Here is a 12,328-nt window from a genome sequence, read left to right as displayed (position 1 = left end):
ACCCCTCACTATCCCTATGTTTAACCACCCATATATGAATAATTATCCCATTTACCTTAAATTTACAGATTGATGAAGTTCTTGCCCTTTGAAATCTTTTTTCCTTCTCCTTCCTAAGCCCTTTCTAGGTTCTGTCTCTTTGCCTCTTTACACCAACAACACATACTATCCAAACTCTCTCCCAACTTTTCTATTTAAATAAATAAAAATTTAATTTCAATTTTATTTTAATTAACTCCACAAACTCCCCTCAACTCTTACTAATTCCACCCTCCTCCATATTTTATTAAAAATCCACTTTTCTCTCCAAAACCTCAATATTCTCATATTTCTATATTTTATTTAAATAAATAAAAATGTAATTAAATTCTAATTTACTGCCAAATCATGATTTCTCACTCCTATAGTAATTTTAATACCATAAAACTCTCCAAATGTCACAAACTTAAATTATTAAATTAAAAATACTTCAAAACTCTCTTAAAAATAAAATATTAAAATTGGGGTGTTACAACTTGAACATCCCAAAAATTTTAGGATCGATTATACTTTCCGAATTTTGATATGGCCGGTGTATAGCCCAAAAAATTTAGGAGGTCGGGGAGTTTTACGAAACCGGGCAGGATACACATCTCTAACGTAGTTTACCAAGCTTTGAAAGTATCGTCTAAAGTCGGAGTCATTGTGACATTCCAAAGGACGAGTCCGTTACTGAACGATGATTGATGTGAGTATGATTAATAAGGAGTCTGTTACAAGTGGTTAATAGTTACTAATTAACTATTTAAATCATGTCCCTTCAATGTTCAAGGGGAGAGAGGCAAAGTTTGCATATAAAAAGGGTCTTGAAACCAAACAGATGGGGGCATCTGAACTATGAATAACATAGAGGAGAAAAGATAAAGAACCCTTGGTCCATCAACAATGGTGACCATGAATCCATCATATATCAATCACAGACACACTAATCAATCTTTTATGACCTTTCTTGACTATCTTCAATGAGGTTAATCATTTGATATTTTTAACAAGAATATTTAGCGTCCACGTGAGTCAGAGTAAAACTAACTTGAACCTCAAGTTAAATTCCTCTTACGCTACCCGGCAAACGTGAGGAAACTCTTGAGGACGAAATCTTATATGTTTGAGTGAAGAAATTCGTAGAAAGAGTAATCGGCATAAAAGGTTATGTTTTATTTGCTAAAAAATATATAGTAACTGTGTCGACTTTCATAATTTTGTTTTTATTTTGATTAAACTACGAAGGACCTTTCGGGTTCTAAATGTTTCTCTATTAATATATTTTTTACTCGATGATATTGCATGTTTTATTACACGAGTTATGGCTGTAGCTACTCCAAGGGGTATCACACAATTTGCTTTTAAAATAAGATTAGGGATACTATATGAAAAGGACAACAACCTTCAGAATTCATTACGTTTAAGAATCTGCAAAAGACATGTTTATGATGTAGTTACAATGAGCATTTAAGGTAGTCGTTTCATGACGGGGAATCTGATAACCCGAGCAACCTCGGCAACGAGGCAGGTTCAGAGGTACACGAGTATTGGCTGTCCGAGTGCTGCAATTCACATTCCGGCGGATCACCGAAGTTCAAAAGGTAGAAAGCTATGTCTAGCAAAAACCAACAACTCATTGTTTCGATTAAATGGCGTCTATGGCGGTTAAAAAACTTGCTAAACCAAAGAGAATAATCATTCCACGCTTTGAAATCAATTAATTTATCTTGTTCAGCTATGATTTCGATATCTAAAATTATAGCCACGTTTGCAGCTGCTTATTTTGCGTCTTCTTCTATGATGGCCGTGTATCGACCGATTTCAGGCATTTTCATTTTCCAATAAGATAGAATGTTATGCATGGCTATATGAGCTTTTTTCGTGTCAGGTAATGTAGAATGGAAGCATATGACTCATACTCATTAAATTATATAATATATTTTCTAGCTTCTTTAAGAAGAAAAATAGGGAATCATAAAAAGATAGCCAAACCATCAAAAAGACAAAATCAAGGAGTAACAAGTAGTTCCGGATAGGTGAAATGTGGGCATCTCAAAATATAAATTAATATAAATTATGAAATTATCAAACGAGACGACAGATGAGACCAAAAAGTAGAATAAACAAATACGAGTTTATGTTTTAAATTAATTATGTTTATTGTCGGATAAATACGAGTTAATTTCTCTGCTGTTTGTAAAATAATTTAGAGCTTACATTTGGCAAATGAGTGTCGTTTTTTTCCTCTGCGAGGGTGAGAGACACCTCCACTTTTTAAAACTTTTAAAATTATGTGAGGTAGTTGTCAGAATAAAGACCGGACAGAGACTTAGCCTCCAATAAAAGTAGAGATCGAGAAGGACGAATACCTCCACAAGAGGCATAATCGGTTGTGGTCGGGTAACATTTAATAAAGCCTTTGGTCTAACTGAAGTCCAAGCAACTTGAAGCCTCTATCATAATCTGATGTGGTCGGGTAACATTTAATAAAACCTTTGGCCTAACTGAAGTCCAAGCAACTTGAAGCCTCTGGCATAATCGACTGCGGTTGGTTAAGGTTTAATAAAATCCCCGGTTTAACTGAAGTTCAAGCAACTTGAAGCCTTTGGCATAATCGGCTACAGTCGGGTAACTTTTAGTAAAACCTCTGATCTAACTGAAGTCCAAGCAACTTGAAGCCTCTAGCATAATCGGCTACAGTCGGGTAACGTTTAGTAAAACTTCTGGCCTAACTAAAGTCCAAACAACTTGAAGCCTTTGGCATAACCGGCTGTGGCCATGTTAAGTTAAATAAAATCTCTGGCCTAACTAAAGTCCAAGTTAATTGAAACATCTGGCGAAATCGGCTTTTATCGAGTTATATCAAGTGAAACCTTTAGTCAGGATATGTTGAACCTGGTCGGGGTCTTTTTACCTGTTTCTTGACCAAGTTTCATAAGTACACTCGATAAGTGATGGAATCTGGCTCATGTCTTACTGAAGTACCCAAATAATCTATCATTGATATAATCAGAATAAACACCAAGATCAATTTTCCCTAGCCTTGCCATCAGTCAGAGGATTGGTTTGAACAAGTCGTTCATGATTAAAACTTATTTTTACGCCTAGGGCTTCCATGAGTGAAAGCCTTGGAAAGATAGTTATAAGAATAAAATAACTGTTTAAAAGAAAGAACCAATAAAGCAGAACAAGGAAATAAGATTGCCCTAATATTATGGATCACAATGGGATCCTAATACGAAACAGAAAGGTAAATGCAAGACAATCATCGATCAATTGAATATATATATATATATATATATATATATATATATATATATATATATATATATATATATATATATATATATTCCGGCCAGAATGTACGAGCCCTACCTCAATAGCCCAGGGCTGGCCAGATCTTATTTAGTCAGAGTACTGGAGATGTCGTTAATAAAACTCGGATTACCATAAGACTCAAATCGACGTGATTCATACCTTACCAAACTAAAATTGCTTGGGGCTTATCGAATTAGCTGTTATGCTTGGATAAGTGAACAAATGGAATAAGAAAACGAAATTTACTGGGATATGATACTAGAAACTTCTAAAAAGACCTGGAGATATATGTATATGATCAAATATTAGACAGTATAAAGCACATGCTAGGCAACAATAAAACGGTCAACAAACTTTAGATGGGCTTGAAATGTTACAAGGAAAATCATCCATAACGTCACGCATCTAAAAAGCATGACTAACGACAAAACAAAGCCTCAAAAGATCGAGATCCCACTAGGTCTATCAGACTTCTCCATGTCTTGAACCTACTGAGTTCTACAACAACGAAGGGCCGAGATCCAACTAAGGCGATCCGACTTCTCTAGGTCTAGAACCTACCGATTTATACAACGACCACGGGTCGAGAACCCACTGGAGCTCGCTGACTTCTCATGTCAAGAATCTACCAGGTTCCATGATGACCATAGATCAAGAGCCCACTAGGGTTCTTCAGCTTTTCCATTGAAACCATAGCTTTTTCCAACTTTAGTAAAATCGTAAATCTTTACAAATATGCATCAAGATAAGATTCCCCAAGAATGGATCCATAATCAAGACCACAAATTTATGAGAGGCTACTTGGTTAAAATGCATTTACGTCAATTTTAGGGGACCTGGGATAGAACTCAAAACATTTCATCCTTACAGACCTCGTGCTTTAGGGGCTTATGTACATCCCGAGAATTTTAGGACCGATTATACTTCTCGAATTTTGATATGGATGGTGTATAACTTGAGAAATTTAGGAGGTCAGGGAGTTATTACGAAGCCGGGCAGTATGCACATTCTGGACTCAGTTTACTAGGCTCTGAAAGGATCGTCTAAAGTCAGAGCCGTTATGGAATTCAAAAGGACGAGTATGTTACTAAGTGATTAATGATGAGTCCTCTACAGAATGATTAATAAGGATTCAATTACAAGTGGTTAATAATGACTAATTAACTATTTAATACATGTCCCTTCAATGTCCAAGGGAAGAGGGCAAGGTTTGCATATAAAAAGGGCCTTGAGACCAAACAGATGGGGCATATGAATGATGAATAACATAGAAAGGTGAAAAGATACAAAAACCTTGGTCCATCAACAATGGTGACCATGAACCCATCCTATACCAATCACAGACACACTAACTAGTCTTTTATGACCTTCCCTGGCTAGCATCATGAAGGTTAGCCATTTGATGTTTTTAGCAAGAACAAAACTCTCCCCCACTTAAAAAATATTTTCCATGGAAAATTACCTAAAGGAAACAACTCTCAATAATACTCTCTCATATGATTTACTAACCCCCTCACCATGTTAACCTCAACGTATCCTCTCCCACTAGTTTCAAACCCGCTCATGTTGGCTGGCAGTTAAAAGGAAAAAGAGTGTCGACAATATTTCACACACATTTTGTACACCGAGGTAGAAACAAGTTCATGAAACCTAGGTTGCATGAACCGAACTGCTATAATACCAATTATATAACACCCTAAACCCTAAAAAATTTATTTAAATATAATCATGTAAAAGAATTACTTTTTTTTATCCAACAAAGTGTATCATATCTGTAGGTGTTTAATTGGCTGCATTATATGGTAAAACACAAATGTCTTGACTGATGTCATGACATGTATATGTGACTACATTGTAGTTACTGCAGGACTAGCTAACACAGGATTATTGAATGCTGTGACATTCATACCTGTCAACAGATACTAAGGAACAGAAGTTCTGTTAGAACTTAGTATTCATTTGCAGTCTGGTTATCAAGGAAGAACCAGACCTGGCATAAGGCCTACTGACTGAATGTCAAACTGGATGTTGTGACATTCATCATTGACAGCAGCTACTGGAGATTAGGCAGAGTGGTGTTCTGCTATACTTCAGCATAAAACTTAGTTTGTTCTTCAAGAGAATAACAGAACTAACTTAAGGCCAAATGTATAAATGTTAAGTTGGACACTTTGACATTTATTAATGTAAGCTGTTACTGTAGTATGGTCATTTTGATCATGTACAGGTCAGCAAATTGTACAGTCTGTTTTCTGGAAAAACAGACTCAGCATATGGACCTTGATGTCAAGCTGAATGTCGTGACATTCGTGCCTGACAGCATATGCTAAATTGTAGGTTGTTCAGTTTTCTGTTTCAGCTTTTTCTCAGGCTATTCTTTAGGGATTCAACAGCTGAGAGAAAATCCAGGAAATCAACAACCAAGCTACATTCAATGAACCTAACAAATAGCCTATTTGTTAGCAACCTAAATGTTGAATTTGAGGGAACTTGTGTGACCTAAAATTCAGGAAAATACAGGTGCAAAAGCCCAGGTGCTGCAATATAAAAAGGAAGGCATTCCTTCATTCAGTCTCGGGGATTTTGAAGCGTGAAGAGTCAGTGTGTCCATCATACTTCACTGCTGTATTTTGTGAGTCATGTATTAGACGTATCTTGTAAGCCAAGCCATTATCAAGTAGATGATTGCTTTGGCATAGGGTGTTCATTGAGTTGTAAGTGTTGTGTCACTCAAAGCTTTTAAGCGTGAGTGCTGTGTATCTTGATTTAAGCTGTGAAGCATAATCAAGAGTTGTTTTTGAAGTGTGACTTCAAAGTGTCTTTAATATCACTGAGGTGATTGAGGGGGAGTGAGTAGGAACTCTGATCTTAGGTTAAGATTGAAATTGCATTGGGTAGGGATTAAGTGATAAGTTGTAAACGGGTGAGTTTAGCTTTGAATTGATACTACTAATAGTGGATTTCCTCCCTGGCTTGGTAGCCCCCAGATGTAGGTCATGTTGGACTGAACTGGGTGAACAATTACTTGTGTTATTTACTGCACTTACTGTTAAGTTCTGCATAATCCCTGTCTGTGCAGAATTGGATGTCATAACAACCAGTGTGACATCCAAAGTCTGATAACTAGAATTTCAATTGGCATCAGAGCAGGCACCCTGCCTGTGAAGTTCTGGGTGAGATCTAGGGAAGTTACTTTCTAGTACCATGGACAAGGATTTAGGACACTCAAACAGACCACCCATGTTGGATGGATCTAATTATGATGACTGGAAGCCTCGCATGATAGCCTTCTTAAGGTCTCTAGACAGCAAAGTCTGGAGAGCTGCCAACAAGGGATGGGAACATCCAACGAGGACTGATGAAGATGGAGTCAGTGTGCAGATTCCCGAAGAAGATTGGGACAAGGAACAAGAGGCATTAGCTCTTGGAAACTCCAAAGCCTTGAATGCACTATTCAATGGAATCACTAAGAACATCTTCAGGCTGGTGCACCATTGTGAACTAGCTAAGGAAGTTTGGGATACCCTCAAGGTAACTCATGAAGGTACTTCCAAGGTGAAGATGTCCAAACTTCAGATGTTGACAACCAAGTTTGAAAATCTGAGGATGAAAGAGGATGAGACTATTCATGACTTTCACATGAATATTCTTGAAATTGCAAACACCTCTGGTGGACTAGGTGAGAAAATGACTGAAGAGAAACTTGTAAGAAAGATTCTCAGGTCCTTGCCTAAGAGGTTTGCTATGAAGGTCACTGCCATAGAGGAGGCTCAGGACATCAGCAATATGAAGGTATATGAGCTCATTGGTTCTCTCCAAACCTTTGAAATGGGCTTAGGTGAGTATGCTGAGAAGAAGAAAAGCATAGCCTTTATATCAAATGCTGAAGAGGAGTCAGAAGAAGGATATACAGGAGGTGATGAAAGTATATCAGAAGCCTTAGCCATGCTTGGGAGGCAATTCAACAAGTTCATGAAGAAGATTGATCAAAGAGGTAGACCTAATGTCAAGAACATCCTGTCTGACATTAAGAAAAGATCAACTTCTGAGGAGAAGTTCAACCATGGGAAGGGAATCCAGTGTCATGGCTGTGAAGGGTATGGACACGTCAGAGCTGAATGCCCTACTTACCTCAAATTGCAAAATAAGGGGCTAGCTATCACATGGTCTGAAGGAGATTCTGAAAGTGAATCTGAAGGAGAATCTGCCAAACATGTAACTGCACTAACCAGTGTGTGTGTCTCTGAAGATGACACAAGTGCAGATGAGCTGACATTTAATGAACTTGCTGCAGCATATAAGAAGCTGTGTACCACCAGTGCAGAAGTGCGTGCACAAGGAGAAAAGCAGAAGAAACTCATCAAGGAACTGGAAGATGAGAGACAGAAGCAACTGTCTGCCATAGAGGGGCTAAATGATGAGATAGCCCTTCTGACCTCCAAGATGAACCAGATGACCAAATCCATCAGAATGATGAATAAGGGAACTGACACCTTGGAAGAAATTCTAAAGGTGGGACAGCAGTCTGGAACCAAATCTGGGCTAGGATTTGGAAAAAGAACTGAACACAAACGCCCAAAGGCTAGAGTTCAGAAGTTCAAACAGATGTCAAAGCCAATGTCTCAACATCAAGGAGCTAGGATGAATGATCATCAGAAGAGGAAATACCAGAATTGGAGGTGTCACCACTGTGGCAGGCTTGGTCATATAAAAGCCTTCTGCTACTGGATTCATGGCTTCCCTAACAGAGCCTCACCTGTTAGACCTAAGCATAAAACACGTAAGCGATGTGTTCCCATTAAGAAGCAACAATGGTATGCTAGGATAGCACACACTGCCCTAAGGGCTTCTTCCAGAGAAGACTGGTACTTTGACAGTGGATGCTCAAGACATATGACTGGTATGGAAAATCTACTGGTAGATATTCAACCTCACACCACCAGCTATGTGACTTTTGGTGATGGTGCCAAAGGAAAAATAAGAGGTGTGGGCAAACTGGACTGTTCTGGAGTGCCAAAACTGAACAATGTGCTGTTAGTAAGAGGACTAACTGCAAACCTCATCAGCATAAGTCAGCTGTGTGATCAAGGTTTTCATGTTCAGTTTACTAAGGAGCTGTGCATTGTGACAAATGGTGACAATCAGGAAGTTATGAGAGGAACCAGGTCCAAAGACAACTGCTACCTGTGGGAACCTGATCTCTCTAACTTTTCCACAACATGCTCCTCAGCCAAGGAAGAACAGGAGGTGAAGCTGTGGCATAGAAGACTTGGACATCTCCACTTACGGGGAATGAAGAAGATCATATCCAAGGAAGTAGTCAGAGGAATGCCAAAGCTTCTGATTGATGAAGGAAGAGTCTGTGGAGAATGCCAAATGGGCAAGCAAACCAAGATGTCACACCCAAAGCTGGGACATTCCACAACCTCCAGAGTTCTGGAGCTGCTGCACATGGACCTAATGGGACCTATGCAGGTTGAAAGTCTTGGTGGGAAGAAGTATGCCTACGTGGTGGTTGATGACCATTCCAGATACACGTGGATAAGCTTCATCAGAGAGAAGTCAGATACATTTGATGTCTTCAAAGATCTGTGCATAAGACTTCAAAGGGAAAAGGACAGTTGTGTGGTCCGGATTAGAAGTGATCATGGTACTGAATTCAAGAATTCCAAGTTTGATGAGTTTTGCTCATCTGAAGGAATAAACCATGAGTTCTCCTCCCCTATAACTCCTCAGCAGAATGGAATAGTTGAAAGAAAAAATAGAACTATTCAAGAATCTGCCAAAGCAATGATTCATGCAAAGAAGCTCCCTATGCACTTTTGGGCTGAAGCAATGAATACCGCGTGCTATGTTCACAACAGAGTCACCTTGAGAAAAGGAACCTCCTCCACTCTGTATGAAATATGGAAGGGCAGAAAACCCACTGTGAAGTACTTTCATATTTTTGGAAGTAAATGCTACATTCTCACAGATCGTGAACAGAGAAGGAAGCTAGATCCCAAAAGTGATGAAGGCGTATTTCTGGGATACTCCACTAACAGCAGAGCCTATAGAGTGTTCAACTACAGGACCAATGTCCTGATGGAGTCCATAAATGTCATTGTGGATGATAAAGAGGAAGGAACCGATGTCATGGAGGATGTTGAAACATTCCTTGACAGTCCAACTGACAGTCCAGTCAAGCCTGAAGAAGTACAGGAACCTTCTCCTGAATGTGAAGTAGAAGCACCCACCAAAGTGCCATCTATCAGAATTCAGAAAGACCACCCTAAGGATCTTATCATAGGGGATCCCACCAGTGGTGTAACTACCAGGTCAAGAGGAATAAACTCAAATTCCTGCTTTGTTTCCAAGGTTGAACCAAAGAATGTGAAAGAAGCCCTGACTGATGAATACTGGATCATTGCCATGCAAGAGGAACTCGAGCAGTTCACAAGGCATGAAGTATGGGAGCTGGTTCCAAGACCTGAAGGGTCCAACATCATTGGTACCAAGTGGATCTACAAAAACAAATCTGATGAGAAAGGAGTAATTACTAGAAATAAAGCAAGACTAGTAGCTCAAGGATACACTCAAGTTGAAGGAGTAGACTTTGATGAGACATTTGCTCCTGTGGCTAGACTTGAGTCCATCAGATTGCTGTTGGGGGTAGCATGCATCCTGAAGTTTAAGCTGTTCCAAATGGATGTGAAGAGTGCATTCTTGAATGGCTACCTGAATGAAGAAGTCTATGTGGAACAACCCAAAGGGTTCTGTGATCCTAACCAACCTGAGCATGTATACAAGTTAAAGAAAGCCTTGTATGGGTTGAAGCAAGCACCCAGAGCTTGGTATGAAAGGTTAACCGAATTTCTGACCTCAAATGGATACAGAAAGGGTGGCATAGATAAAACCTTGTTTGTGAAGGATGAAGAAGGCAAAATCATGATAGCTCAAATCTATGTTGATGATATAGTCTTTGGTGGAATGTCAGAACAAATGGTTAAAAAATTTGTTCACTAGATGCAGTCTGAGTTTGAAATGAGTCTAGTGGGAGAACTGACCTATTTCCTTGGAATGCAAGTAAACCAAATGGAGGACTCTATGTTTCTCTCCCAAAGCAAGTATGCCAAGAACATAGTTAAGAAGTTTGGTATGGATCATGCCAGGCACAAGAGGACTCCTGCTCCTACTCATCTGAAGTTAACCAAAGATGATGGAGGGCCTAGTGTTGATCAATGCCTGTACAAAAGCATGATAGGTAGTCTGCTGTATCTAACTGCAAGTAGACCTGACATTTCCTATGCAGTTGGAGTGTGTGCCAGATACCAAGCAGAGCCCAAGGTGAGCCACTTGAATCAAGTCAAAAGGATTCTCAAGTACATCAATGGGACGTGTGACTATGGGATGATGTATTCACATGGGTCTAAGCCTGTCCTATCTGGGTACTGTGATGCTGATTGGGCTGGAAGTGCTGATGACAGAAAAAGCACATCAGGTGGATGTTTCTTCTTAGGAGAAAACCTCATATCGTGGTTCAGCAAGAAGCAAAACTGTGTCTCTCTGTCCACTGCAGAGGCTGAATACATAGTTGCTGGAAGCAGTTGCTCCCAACTGGTTTGGATGAAACAAATGCTCACTGAGTACAATGTCACTCAAAATGTTATGACATTGTTCTGTGATAATCTCAGTGCCATCAACATCTCCAAGAATCCCATCCAACATAGCAGGACCAAACATATTGACATTAGGCACCACTTCATCAGAGATCTGGTGGAAGACAAGGTGATCACTTTGGAACATGTAGCCACGGATCTTCAACTGGCTGACATATTTACAAAGGCTCTGGATGCTACTCAGTTTGAAAACTTAAGGAGCAAACTGGGAATATGTCTCTCTGAGACCTTATAGCAACCACTGATGTTTGGGATAAATTGTTTAATATCTCTGACTATTAAACAATTTGTACTAGGCTATGATTGGTCAACAGATCATAGCTATGCTGCTTGCAACAAGGGTGGATACAAGAGGGTAAGGAGACACCCTACAGAGAGAAGGCCACTGTACCTGCAGGAGTTCAAGGATGCTGTTCATGCAGGAGTGGTTCTGGATGTCAGAAACAAAATCATGGCATCCGATATGGTGGTACCTACTGTAAAGCAAAAGTGGGTGATCACTTGATCGAAGCTGTGAAGCAAGATCAAGTGGATGTTAACTTGGTTGAAACTGTGAAGTAAAACCAAGTCTGGAACTTTGTCATTGTGCTCTGACTATGTTGTTGGCTTTGGCAACATTTGTGACAAAAAGGGGGAGTAATAACCACCAATACCCCTGACAAACAGAGTGGGTCTCTACAACAAACTCTCATGACAGATCTGAAGATTCCCCCATGTAGCTGATGTTGAAGTTTAGGTGCAACTTCTAATATGTGTGTGCTGCTATGCGAAGTTTTTATTTAACTTCCATGTGTGTGAGTGTGCTGCCACTCTGAGTGTATTAGCTAGTAGTATTCCGCTGCCATGAACTCTGTTATGGGGATCAAAGTGTTTTAGCCAAAAATTTGCCAAAGGGGGAGTTTGTAGGTGTTTAATTGGCTGCATTATATGGTAAAACACAAATGTCTTGACTGATGTCATGACATGTATATGTGACTACATTGTAGTTACTGCAGGACTAGCTAACACAGGATTATTGAATGCTGTGACATTCATACCTGTCAACAGATACTAAGGAACAGAAGTTCTGTTAGAACTTAGTATTCATTTGCAGTCTGGTTATCAAGGAAGAACCAGACCTGGCATAAGGCCTACTGACTGAATGTCAAACTGGATATTGTGACATTCATCATTGACAGCAGCTACTGGAGATTAGGCAGAGTGGTGTTCTGCTATACTTCAGCATAAAACTTAGTTTGTTCTTCAAGAGAATAACAGAACTAACTTAAGGCCAAATGTATAAATGTTAAGTTGGACACTTTGACATTTATTAATGTAAGCTGTTACTGTAG

Source organism: Lathyrus oleraceus, chromosome 6 (assembly GCF_024323335.1).
Source record: "Lathyrus oleraceus cultivar Zhongwan6 chromosome 6, CAAS_Psat_ZW6_1.0, whole genome shotgun sequence".
NCBI lineage: Eukaryota > Viridiplantae > Streptophyta > Magnoliopsida > Fabales > Fabaceae > Lathyrus > Lathyrus oleraceus.
The sequence above is the reverse complement of the archived record's forward strand: the minus strand, read 5'-3'. Positions refer to the sequence as shown.